Source organism: Aphelocoma coerulescens, unplaced genomic scaffold (genome assembly GCF_041296385.1).
Source record: "Aphelocoma coerulescens isolate FSJ_1873_10779 unplaced genomic scaffold, UR_Acoe_1.0 HiC_scaffold_88, whole genome shotgun sequence".
In the NCBI taxonomy this organism is placed as follows: domain Eukaryota; kingdom Metazoa; phylum Chordata; class Aves; order Passeriformes; family Corvidae; genus Aphelocoma; species Aphelocoma coerulescens.
Genome location: NW_027184072.1, coordinates 402,976 through 415,921, shown reverse-complemented (window position 1 = coordinate 415,921; position 12,946 = coordinate 402,976). Strand labels below are relative to the sequence as shown.

The following is a 12,946-nucleotide window of genomic DNA, read 5'->3' as shown; positions in this document are numbered from 1 at the left end:
CTAATAGGAACTTCCATCTCTGTACTTGAGGAAGTTTAGTGAAATCTACTTGGATACTTTGGAATGGTCGCAGAGCTAACTCACGGCCTCCTAATGTTTTTCTCATTATTTTCCTAGTCACTCTTTGGCAAGTTCTACAGTTCCCAGTTATTTGTTTTGCTACCCCAAAGATTCCAATACACCCATAATTTTTTAGAAAATGATCACACAAGCTAGCTTGAGTACCCCAATGAGTTTTTTGATGCATATCTTCTAATATTCTCTTAGTGAGTGGCTTATTAAGTAACTGTCTCCCATCAGGAAGTTTCCGTTTTCCAGATTGATCTTGTTCTCCCCCTATCTTAAATAATTCTTTTTCTTCTTCTTTACTAAATTTGGGGATTTCCAATTCTCCCCTTTCTGGGGTCAGGATTAACAGAATTGGTTCAGTCCCATTTTCTGCTGCATCTTTGGCTTCTTGGTCTGCTAGGTTATTCCCTCTTATTTCCGGGGTCATCCCTTCTTGGTGTCCTTTGATATGCACTACGGCTATTTCTTCAGGCAATTTTAATGCTTCCAACACTTCTGAAATCAGGCCTTCATGTATCAGTTCTTTCCCCTTTGAATTTAGTAAACCCCTTTCTTCCCAGATCTTTCCAAAGGTATGTACTTTGAATCAGTATAGACGGTCCCCTTTTTGTGTGCTAAATGCTCCAGTGCTCTCTTTAGAGCGTATAATTCACAAGACTGCGCCGACCAATTTGAAGGTAGTTTTCCTTTTTCGATGGCCTGCATATTTATCCCATCGACTAAGGCATATCTTGACATTCTTTTTCCTTGCAAGCATCTGGATGAACCATCCACATATATTCTTTCCTCTTCTAAGAGGGCTTGTTCAGCTAGATCTTCTCGAACTTTTGTTTGGTATTGAGTAATTTCTAAGCAATCATGTGCCAGGTCATCTTTTGGTTCTCCATACAGGAATTGGGCCGGATTGAGGCTTTTGCTTGCTTCTATAGTTAGATCATTACTGTCAATCAGAATTGCTTCATATTTTAATAGCCTGGAGTCTGTTAACCATTTTTCAGCTTTTTGATTTAGCACATTTCGGACCGCATGGGGTGTGTATACAATCAGTTTACTTCCAAAGGTGAGCTTACGGCTCTCCTCCACCAAAATAGCGGTAGCTGCTATGGCTTGAATGCATACTGGCCAGCCACGGCTTACTGGGTCCAATAGTTTAGCTAAATAAGCTATTGGTCTTCTCACCCCTCCCCATTCCTGGACTAATACACCATGGGCTACTCCATTTTCTGCATTCACATATAAATGAAAGGGTTTTTCTAGTGAGGGTAAGCTTAGGGCTGGTACCGAGGCTAGTTTCAACTTCAGTTTTTCTAATTTATTATCATCATCATCTTTGGTCCATTGTATATTGTCTCCCCCTGTTAATTTTTCATATAAAAATTTTACTGCTTGTGTATATCTTTCAATCCATAATCTGCAATATCCCAGTAGCCCCAGCAGTCTCCTAACCTCCTTTTTTGAAGAGGGAGGAGGGAGGGATAAAATCCCTGTAATTGTTTCAGGACTTAGTTGTCAGCTACCTTTGCTTATCAGGTGGCCGAGATATTTTACTTCTGATTCCACAAACTGTAATTTCCTTTTTGATGCCTTTAGTCCCTTTTTCCCAAGAAAATTTAGAAGCTTTATGGTAGCTCCTTTAACTTTCATTTCATCTTCTCCTGATATTAGAAGGTCATCTCCATATTGGATAAATTGTATTCCTGGGGGAGTGGGGAAGGTTTGTAGTATTTCTCCCAAGGCTTGCCCAAATAAATTTGGGGCCTCACAATAGCCCTGTGGCAGTTTAGTCCACCTCAACTGGTTCTTTTTCCCTGTGTTTGGATCTTCCCATTCAAAGGCAAAAATATTTCGGCTTTCCTCTGCCAGTGGGCAGGCCCAAAAGGCATTTTTAAGATCTACCACACTAAACCACTGATGTTGAGGTGGAATTTTGCTTAAAAGAGTGCAGGGATTAGGAACCATAGGGTAGCAGGCCCGTGTTCTTTTGTTTACTTCTCTTAAATCTTGCACTAATTTATAATTTCCATCAGATTTCTTTACTGGGAGAATAGGGCTATTATGAGGGGATTTACAAGGTTCTAGTGTCCCATCCTTTATTAATTCTTCTATCACTGGTTTTAAGCCTTTTCTCCCTTCTAAAGATATAGGGTACTGATGTACACAAATGGGACCTTCTTCTTTTTCAATTGTGACCCTTATGGGGTCAAGATCTAGTCCACCCCTATTCCCTTCCCTAGCCCAAACCTCTCTGTTAATTTTGCTTTCATCTTCTTGGCTAAGTTTAAACACTTTGGCCGTCATTTTCCCTTCTTCTGGTATGACTCCAATCCCCAGTTGGATTTGTAAATCCCTTCCCAATAAATTGCTGCCAGCCTCAGGAGCTAACAAAGCATCCCCTATCCCTATTTTTGTTTCCCCTTCAATAACCACATCTTTAATGACAGAGACCTTAAATCCTTCCCCCTTTGCTCCTGTTACTTTTACCATATCATTACTCCCTTTTGGAATATTCATCACACAAGTCTTTTCTGCCCCAGTGTCAACTATAAATTCCAATACTTCCTCTTCGGGGCCTACTTTTAAAGTTATCAAAGGCTCCAGATGGTATCTATCCCCCCAAAAATAGAGCCCATGATTTCCCTATTTTTCTTCTGTGCGTGTCTCTTGAAATCTTTTCAGATCCCTCCTCAGGTGGGGGCATTCTCTTTGATAATGCCCTTCTTCCTTGCAATAGAAACAGGCATCCCTGGGTTGTTCTTGGAATCTTGATTGTGCTGAGGTTTTATTTTTCTCTTTTCCACCATTTCTGAATCTGGAATGTTTAGGAGTGTTACCTGAGGGCTTTAGATTTTTTTTTGGAAGGTACTCTCTCGCATAGTGGCTATCATGATCTTTGCTCCCACTTTGGCTTTTTCTTCATCCCTCCGGACATATATATCTTTTGAGCTTCCCTTACTAGGTCTTGTAATGGTTTCTCATACCAATCTTCTATTTTTTCCAATTTTTTTCTAATATCTGGCCAGGCATGAGTGACAAAGTGAACTCTTAGCAGGGCTTGCCCTGCTAGGGACTCCGGGTCTCTCCCAGAATATTGTTTCATATTCTTTCGGAGCCTCTCCAGCCACTCAGTCGGGGTTTCTTCCTTCCCTTGCTGCCCCTCAAAGGCCTTTCTGACATTTTGTCCTCAGAGTGCCCCCTCTTTTATTCCCTTGATTATCAAATTACAATAATCATTCATATGTCCCCTCCCAGCTTCATCATTTTGGTTCCAGTTAGGAGGTGTAATGGGCATTTTCTGATCCCCGGGTGGACCTTGTTGGTTTTCTTTTCCCCAAATTTTTATTCCAGCAATTCTAATCATTTCTCTTTCTTCTTGGGAGAATATTATTTTCATTATTGATTGCATTTCTTCCCAAGTGAAAATGTTGGGACCTAAGAACTGGTCCAACATTTCAGCTGTACCTATGGGGTCTTCTAATAATCCTTTAATTTCTTTTTTGAAATTCCTAACCTCTGTAGAGGTTAGAGGAGCACTCACAAAGCCGCTTCCCCCTCCTCCCGTAGGTACTTCTCTTAACGGAAAGAAATGAATTTCTCGGCTTCCCTCTGTTTGTTTAGCAATGGAGGGCTTGTTGGGCTGCCTCGGAGCCTTAATGGCACCTCCTGTATTCTGGTATGGTGCTCCTTCGTTAAGAAGAGGGTTGATTTGGGAAGAAAGCACCGAACTCCCCTGGGGAGGAGGGGCAGATTCAAAGTCTGGCGCTGAAGCTGAATATTCTGTGGTGCAGAGGGTGGGGGTGGGGTATGGCAGTGAAGCCAGATATTCCGGAGCACAGGAGGCGGGCACCGGGGCTAAAGCCGGGTTTCTCAAGGCAGGAGAGGTAGGGGCTGAAGCCGGGACGTGTGACCTTTCCCTTGATGCAATTGAGGGTGCTGGGATTCCCGAGATATATGGGAAGGGTGGGATCCCCGGCATGGGCGGGGGCAGGGCTCCCCCCCAGCTCCATTGGGGCGGGAGGGCTGCCGGGGGAAAGGCCCCCGGTGCGGGCGGAGGGGGGGCTGGCGGGGGAAGCCCCGGAGCCAGGGGGAGGAGGGCAGCTTCTGGTGCTGGCGGCGGAGGCAATACTTCTAAAGGGTCTCAGCCTTTTTTCTCTTCTGTTTGCTTTTCCTCTGAGATGGCTCTTTTGAATTTACAAATACATTTAGAGCCTGGCAAATCCATGCCTCATCAGACCCGTATTTTGGCCAGTACACATGATCAGATCTGATTTCCTTTTTTACCCACTCTTTCATGCAGAATTGAATCATTTTTACTTTCTCTTTTCCTTTTGTAGAAGGATCAGTTTCCCAGTTTGCGAGTTTGACCCCGAGGGGACTGTCTCGGGGTATATCCTCTGGCACCCTTTTATAATTTGAACTTAATTTACTAGGTTGTTGTCCCATTTTCCCAGGAGTTCTCTATTACTCAAAATACCAATTTATCCCCCCCTTTGAAATACTAATTCATTCCTTTAAAACACCAATCTTCACTGCTGTAAAATACTACCCACCCTTTCACAGTACAAAAAACACCAAAAAATTTATTAGAGCCCACCTTCCCCAAAAACAAAGTTAACTTCGAATTACACAGTTTTTCATTCACACATTCACTCTTTTTTAATATTTGTTCACTCACTCATTCCTACTCACAACAGAATAATAAGGTACCTCTTTCAAGTCACTTGTTAGTATCCACCCATGGGTATGATATAATCCTTAGGATTCTGGGTGCTCTTGGATTTCCCTCAACCCAGCATTGCTAGCATCCAAACCCCAACCTCTCTTGGGGTACTTTTAGGCCCTGGGTGCTCTTGGAGTTTTCCTCAACCCAGCATATGGGGGGGTAGCTCCCACTTTGCAACCCCTTCTCTGGGACCCCGTCCCAGTCACCCCCGGAGATTCTTTCACTCCGCTTATCTCTCGCTTTGTCTCCTCGCTGGCCGCTGTTCTCGTGAACAAGACGGAACGGCAGCACTCAGAGACTGCCACACTCGCTTCGCAGATCTGGGGGCAACCAGCCCACGTCTCATTCACACACGCTCATCTCCCGTAACCACCCCCTTTTTCTTTGGACAATACTTCCCAGTCCTGTTTCTTTTCCAGTGTCTGTGGGATTTTTGTCGAGAGCGCTCTCTTTCATTTGCTTTATTTTTGTGTCTTTCTTGTCCTCCGGGTGTTGCCCTGCTGCCACCAAATCACGCCAGAGGATGCTAAGCAAAGGTCCTGCCAACTTGGGCGGGAGGCGCCTTACCCTTGCTTCTTGAATCCTCCCACGCTTTTCAGAGGCGAGGTGTAGCTCCGGGACGAGCCCTTAATTGTGAAAAACGAGGTTCACTCTCCTGTGAGAATTTAAAGGGTTTAATATAAAGACAATAAGAGACACATCAAATAAAGCAACGGGGTAATGGCCGGGTGCCTTGGTGCTCTGCCAAGAGCACACCTGATGCCAGAGGTGAGTCTTTTTTATACCATTTTTACTGTCTGTTCTTTATTCATATTAAAACTTTTCCTGGAGCTGTTCTGCATGGCCACTCCTTGGTTCCGCCTTTTTAGAGCATGCGTAGTCTTCTGCCTTGTGGTTTTATTTCTCTTGATTCTTGGGGTTGGGCCCGCTAGGCAAGAGTCGATGGTAAGGTGGATTTCTTAATTCTCCAGACAGACAGGGCTGATTGCAGCTTTGGGCCTCTTCGTCTCTCCGGGCAGAGTGGTGATAACGGCTCTTGGACTCTCCTGGCCGCCTGTTCTCCGGGCGGAGTAGCCTTTGGGCCCTTTTGCTCCCTAGACAAAGTGTTGATTAGCAGCTTTTCGGGCCTCATCCTCTGTTCGTTTGGAGGTTATCTTACGTGCTCACACTTGCTAACATTCTTGCTAAAAAGAAAACTACATCCACACAGCAAAAAGCATTTCTAACATTATATAATATCTACTTTATACTTTGCGAGAAGCTGTCTTGGGGTGACGTTATGATATGTATCCCATATCGCTGCCTATGCCCAGAAATTAATTTTGTGCCTTTCTATGCCTCTAAACTGAGCCTGAGAGGGAGAAGAAAAAACTGAGCAAAACTTTCTCAAAGCAGTTTGCAGCTTGTTCAAGGTCACATAAAGATAGGAGGTTTTTTTTTTTTTCCCTGCCCAGCCGCGGCAGGGGGGCGAGGAAGCACCCGGCTTGCTGTGTTTCAGTCAGCTTTTGGCCAGTTGTTTCAGTTTCTGGTTCTCCGGAGAGAGACTGAGAGTTGGACTTTGCTTTTTCCCTTCTCTAGAATTCCGGATTTTTTTCTCCCTTTGCTACTGGACTGCTTTTCAACCTCAGAGCACATCGGGAGGACTTTTCGTCGGGCACAGAGGGCCTGGCCCTGGGCCAAGCCCCAGCGCCGAGGAGACCAAAGGGAGGACTCTAACGCTTTCCCAGGTTTTTTTTCCTCCACAGCAAAAGATTTTACCATTTAACCTCATTTTCCTTTCCCGTGTGTTTGTTAAATAAATTGTTTTATCTTCTTCACTTTCCTTCGAGGAAAATTTATTTTTTTTTCCCGAACCTGGTGGGGGAGGGGTGGTTGTGCCTTCTCTCAGAGTATATATTTCTAAATTTGGCCAAACCGGTACAAATTTAGTGGCGCCCAACTGTGTGGCTCGAAGGAAAGTGAAAACCTGTGCTAATTACATTTTGGTTTGAATTTACTTATTCTGTGCTGGAGTAAAATAGTCATCATGTTGGTTGAGTTCATAACATTTCTCTGGCTTGATATATTCATGTATTTCTGGTCTGTAGGCTTGTTTAAGGTACTAGTGCCTTTCTGGTCCCTAGGCTTATTTGCCTATCCACAACTTGGTCCGATCTTATCCTTGATAAGGAATTTTTGCAGAGCAGGGACACGAATTCGGATTTCTATTTTGCTGTGCTCGGTGATAATGATTTATAAGAAGTTGACAGAGGTACAGGCATCGGTTCAAAGTGTGTATGATAAATGGTTTCTCCCTCCTAACCCCAGCCCTAGCTTCAGTAGCCTGTTTTGGGAATTTATTAGTAACTGCACCCAGATTGTTAGAGGAGGAGGAGATGGGGTTTCCCTTCCCTTTAAATTTGATAGGTTTTCTTTTGAGAGTGTTCAGTTTCCCCTGGATATTAAAGAGACCACCCTCCTGGTATTTAACCTGGTAATCTTCCTCTATATGATTCACAACTTCTCTAGAATGAGAGCTCAGATTTCCCGGGTGACTGCCGAGACACCTGACCCAGAGGTGGAACATCCTGAGTGGTGTGGGGAATGGGAGGATATAGGCCAAATCCTGAAGAAATTCTCTGACCCAATGGTTTGCAATTTTTCCCCTGAACAAGTTCAGAAACCAGCTGAGGTGGCGAAATATCTGAAAGAGAAATACAATGACAATTCCAATGAGAACAAGCTCCTTGCAATATGTTGGGTCTTGGCATATGCCTATCGCACACTGCAGCCGGTAAGGGTAGAGAGGCAGGAAGATCAATCAGCAAAGCCTGCAGATATCCCAGTCACTCAGGCTGCAGATAAACCAGACAGCAAGCCCAAGCCAGATGGAGAGTCTAAGCCACTGACAGTGGCTCCTGTTACAAGGAAAAAGCACATAACCAAAACTGATCGCCCAGTGAAAGATGAGGATAATGGAGGGGAAGGAACCTCAAAAGATGCAGGGGAAGGAACCTCAAAACCACCAACTGACTCAGGCACAGAAACCATTACTGAGTCCATGTCCATAAAGGACCTTCACAGCCTAAGAAAGGATTACACCCGACGGTCCGATGAATCCATAATAAGTTGGATGGTCCGTATTTGGGATGCGGCAGGTGATGATGTGATGCTGGACGGTGCTGAAGCGAGGCATTTGGGATCCCTGTCACATGATCCAGTGATCGACCAAGCGATGAAAAGGGGGACTGACTCTACCAGTGTCTGGAGACGAGTTTTGACAGGCGTGATTGAAAGATATATGTGTGGAGATGATCTCTACATGCAGCAAACCCCGTGGAAGACCATAGAACAAGGGATCCAACGCCTGAGAGAACTAGGGGTGGTAGAGGTTGTCTTCGCAAATGACCCAGGATTGAGGAGTCCAGACCGGGCCAGAGTTATTCCATACATGTGGCGAAAACTCATACAACTTGGGCCACCAGAATACGCTTCTGCTTTAGCAATAATGAAACCAGACTACGGTGCAAATGAGACTGTGAAGGATATGGCAGTGAAGCTCCGAGCATATGCAGACTCTGTGCATGGCCCAACACATGCAAGGATCGCAGCTGTGGAAACACATGTGAAGAGAATGGAAGATAAGATGGAGAAGAGTCTCCAGGAGATTAAAGAGTGCCTTCTCCGCGGACGTTCCCCAGAGAGAAGGCACATCCCACGAAGTGAGCTGTGGGATTTCCTGTGTGACAGTGGGGAGAACATGAGGAAGTGGGGTGGACAACCCAATTCTGCTCTGGCAGCACGAGTGCGTGAATTGAAGGAGCGCAAGTCTCAGAAAGGAGGACCTACCAAAAAGGAAGTAGCACCAGTTGCCTGTAGCCAAACTGCCGGAAATGATGGAAAAGAGGATGACATGTCCAATTCCCATGAAGGAACCTCTAAGATACAGGCCCAGGGAAAGAAAGATAACCAGGCATAGAGGGGCCCTGCCTCTAGCCAGGTAGAGGTCAGGGAAAACCGTGTTTTTTGGACTGTGTGGATTCGTTGGCCTGGTACATCAGAACCACAAAAATATGATGCCTTGGTTGACACTGGTGCACAGTGTACAATAATTCCATCGCAGCATGTGGGGGTAGAATCTGTTTCTATTTCTGGTGTAACGGGTGGATCACAAAATTTGACCTTGGTGGAAGCTGAGGTGAGCCTGACTAGAACTGAGTGGAAGAAGCATCTCATTGTGACTGGCCCAGAGGCCCCGTGCATTTTAGGCATAGACTTCCTCCGGAACGGGTATTTTAGAGACCCAAAGGGACTCAAGTGGGCTTTTGGAATAGCTGCTGTGGAGACAGAGGGCAGTAAGCAATTGAACACTTTGCCTGGGCTATCAGAAAACCCGTCTGCAGTCGGCCTTCTGAAGGTGGAAGAACAAAGAGTACCAATTGCTACCTCGACAGTGCATCGCCGACAGTACCGGACAACTCGAGATGCTGTGATTCCCATCCACAAGATGATTCGTGAGCTGGAGAGCCAAGGGGTGGTCAGCAAGACCCACTCACCCTTCAACAGCCCCATTTGGCCTGTGCGCAAATCTGAAGGAGAATGGAGATTGACTGTGGACTATCGTGGCTTGAATGAAGTGACTCCACCACTGAGCGCTGCTGTGCCGGACATGTTGGAGCTCCAGTATGAGCTGGAGTCCAAAGCAGCGAAGTGGTACGCCACTATTGACATTGCTAATGCATTTTTCTCCATCCCCCTGGCAGCAGAGTGCAGGCCTCAGTTTGCTTTCACCTGGAGAGGTGTGCAGTACACCTGGAACCGACTGCCCCAGGGGTGGAAGCACAGTCCCACCATCTGCCATGGACTAATCCAGACTGCACTAGAAAAGGGTGAGGCTCCAGAACATCTGCAGTACATTGATGACATCATTGTGTGGGGGAACACTGCAGCAGAAGTGTTTGAGAAAGGAGAGAAAGTTATCCGGATTCTCCTGGAAGCTGGTTTCGCCATCAAGAAGAGCAAAGTCAAGGGGCCTGCCCGAGAGATCCAGTTCCTGGGAGTGAAGTGGCAAGATGGACGACGTCAGATTCCTGTTGAGGTCATCAATAAGATCACTGCAATGTCTCCACCAACCAACAAGAAGGAAACACAAGCTTTCCTAGGTGCCATAGGCTTTTGGAGGATGCACATTCCTGAGTACAGCCAGATTGTGAGCCCTCTCTACCTGGTTACCCGCAAGAAGAACGATTTCCATTGGGGCCCCGAACAGCAACAAGCTTTCACCCAAATCAAGCAGGAAATCGCTCATGCGGTAGCCCTTGGCCCAGTTAGGACAGGACCCGAAGTGAAGAACGTGCTCTACTCTGCAGCTGGGAGCCATGGCCTGTCCTGGAGCCTCTGGCAGAAGGTGTCTGGTGAGACTCGTGGTCGACCACTGGGGTTTTGGAGCCGAAGCTACAGAGGGTCTGAAGCTAACTACACTCCCACAGAGAAGGAAATCCTGGCAGCCTATGAAGGAATCAAAGCCGCCTCAGAGGTAATTGGAACTGAGGCACAACTCCTCTTGGCACCCCGACTACCAGTGCTGGGGTGGATGTTCAAAGCAGAGGTTCCCTCTACCCACCACGCCACCAATGCCACATGGAGCAAATGGATTGCTCTCATCACACAGCGCGCCTGTATTGGAAAACTGAATCGCCCTGGGATTTTGGAAATAATCACAAATTGGCCTGAAGGTGAAAACTTTGGTCTCGCTGATGAAGAAGAACAAGTGACACGTGCTGAAGAAGCTCCACCGTACAACCAACTGCCATCAGAAGACACACGCTACGCTCTTTTCACCGACGGTTCTTGTCGTATCGTAGGGATGAAACGAAAGTGGAAAGCAGCCGTATGGAGTCCCACACGACGGGTTGCAGAAGCTACTGAGGGAGAAGGTGGATCAAGCCAATTCGCTGAACTCAAAGCTGTTCAACTAGCCCTGGACATTGCTGAAAGGGAGAAGTGGCCAAAGCTCTACCTCTACACTGATTCATGGATGGTAGCCAATGCTCTGTGGGGATGGTTAGAGAAGTGGGAAAAAGCTAATTGGCAGCGTAGGGGAAAACCAATCTGGGCTGCTGAAGAGTGGAAAAACATCACTGCCCGAGTGAGAAAGCTGGTTGTGAAAGTCCGCCATGTAGATGCCCATGTCCCCAAGAGTAGGGCTAATGAAGAACACCAAAACAACAAGCAGGTAGATCAGGCTGCAAAGATAGAAGTGTCACAGGTAGACTTGGACTGGAAACACAAGGGAGAGTTGTTCCTAGCTCGATGGGCCCATGATGCCTCAGGCCATCAGGGCAGAGATGCCACCTATAAGTGGGCACGAGATCGAGGGGTGGATCTGACCATGGACAGTATCTCCCAGGTGATCCATGATTGTGAGACATGCGCTGCGATCAAGCAGGCCAAGCGGGTGAAGCCCCTGTGGTATGGTGGGCGGTGGTCCAAATACAAGTATGGGGAGGCCTGGCAGGTTGATTACATCACACTGCCTCAAACCCGCCAAGGCAAGCGCCATGTGCTCACAATGGTAGAAGCCACCACAGGATGGTTGGAGACCTACCCTGTGCCTCACGCTACTGCCCGGAACACCATCCTGGGCCTTGAAAAGCAAGTCCTTTGGAGGCATGGTACCCCTGAGAGAATTGAATCTGATAATGGGACTCATTTTAAGAACAGCCTTATTAACACCTGGGCTAGAGAACATGGCATTGAGTGGGTGTACCACATCCCTTACCATGCACCAGCTGCAGGCAAAGTGGAACGGTGTAATGGATTGTTGAAAACCACTTTGAAGGCACTAGGTGGGGGAACTTTCAAAAATTGGGAACAGCATCTAGCAAAGGCCACCTGGTTAGTTAACACCCGAGGTTCCACCAATAGAGCTGGTCCAGCCCAATCTGAATCCCTGCATGCAACAGATGGAGATAAGGTCCCAGTAGTGCATGTCAGAGGTCTGTTAGGAAGGACTGTGTGGGTAAAATCTGCCTCGAGTACAGACAAACCCACCCGTGGGGTTGTCTTCGCCCAGGGACCTGGTTGCACATGGTGGGTAATGCAGAAAGATGGAACAACACGTTGTGTACCACAGGGAGATCTGATTGTAGTGTGAAATGCTTGTATACCCCTGCTTGCTGATTGTCACTGTCACTGTTCGTATATAGCTGTGCACATATATATATATATGTATATATATATGTATTAATGTGTGTGTAGAATTAGAATATCTCATTTTGGGCATTGAGCCAACAATATGGGATAAGGGGTGGAATGTCTTGGGGTGACGTTATGATATGTATCCCATATCGCTGCCTATGCCCAGAAATTAATTTTGTGCCTTTCTATGCCTCTAAACTGAGCCTGAGAGGGAGAAGAAAAAACTGAGCAAAACTTTCTCAAAGCAGTTTGCAGCTTGTTCAAGGTCACATAAAGATAGGAGGTTTTTTTTTTTTTCCCTGCCCAGCCGCGGCAGGGGGGCGAGGAAGCACCCGGCTTGCTGTGTTTCAGTCAGCTTTTGGCCAGTTGTTTCAGTTTCTGGTTCTCCGGAGAGAGACTGAGAGTTGGACTTTGCTTTTTCCCTTCTCTAGAATTCCGGATTTTTTTCTCCCTTTGCTACTGGACTGCTTTTCAACCTCAGAGCACATCGGGAGGACTTTTCGTCGGGCACAGAGGGCCTGGCCCTGGGCCAAGCCCCAGCGCCGAGGAGACCAAAGGGAGGACTCTAACGCTTTCCCAGGTTTTTTTTCCTCCACAGCAAAAGATTTTACCATTTAACCTCATTTTCCTTTCCCGTGTGTTTGTTAAATAAATTGTTTTATCTTCTTCACTTTCCTTCGAGGAAAATTTATTTTTTTTTCCCGAACCTGGTGGGGGAGGGGTGGTTGTGCCTTCTCTCAGAGTATATATTTCTAAATTTGGCCAAACCGGTACAGAAGCCAATATAATATATGTTTATAACACCTCCATTGGCGACCTCCTTTTCCCTCTGATTCAGCTACCTTGTGGTAGGTGTGATGGTGCTGAAGAAGGGTGGCGGCTTGGCACAGTTGCTGTCACAGGTGGATCTTTGAGTGGCATGTGTGAGGGTAGGAGGGTACGGCACCCATAGCTGAAGGCAAAAAAGGTCAGGGCATG

At 46.5% G+C, this 12,946-nt stretch overlaps 1 long non-coding RNA gene across 1 annotated transcript; it reads left to right on the top strand.

The window, feature by feature from the left end:
* The first annotated feature begins 6,228 nt into the window (after positions 1 to 6,228).
* Positions 6,229 to 12,638, top strand: LOC138102588 (uncharacterized). The gene is made up of 2 exons (XR_011147445.1): positions 6,229 to 6,516; positions 12,400 to 12,638. It is a non-coding gene; the product is annotated as an uncharacterized lncRNA (long non-coding RNA).
* The last annotated feature ends 308 nt before the right edge of the window (positions 12,639 to 12,946 follow it).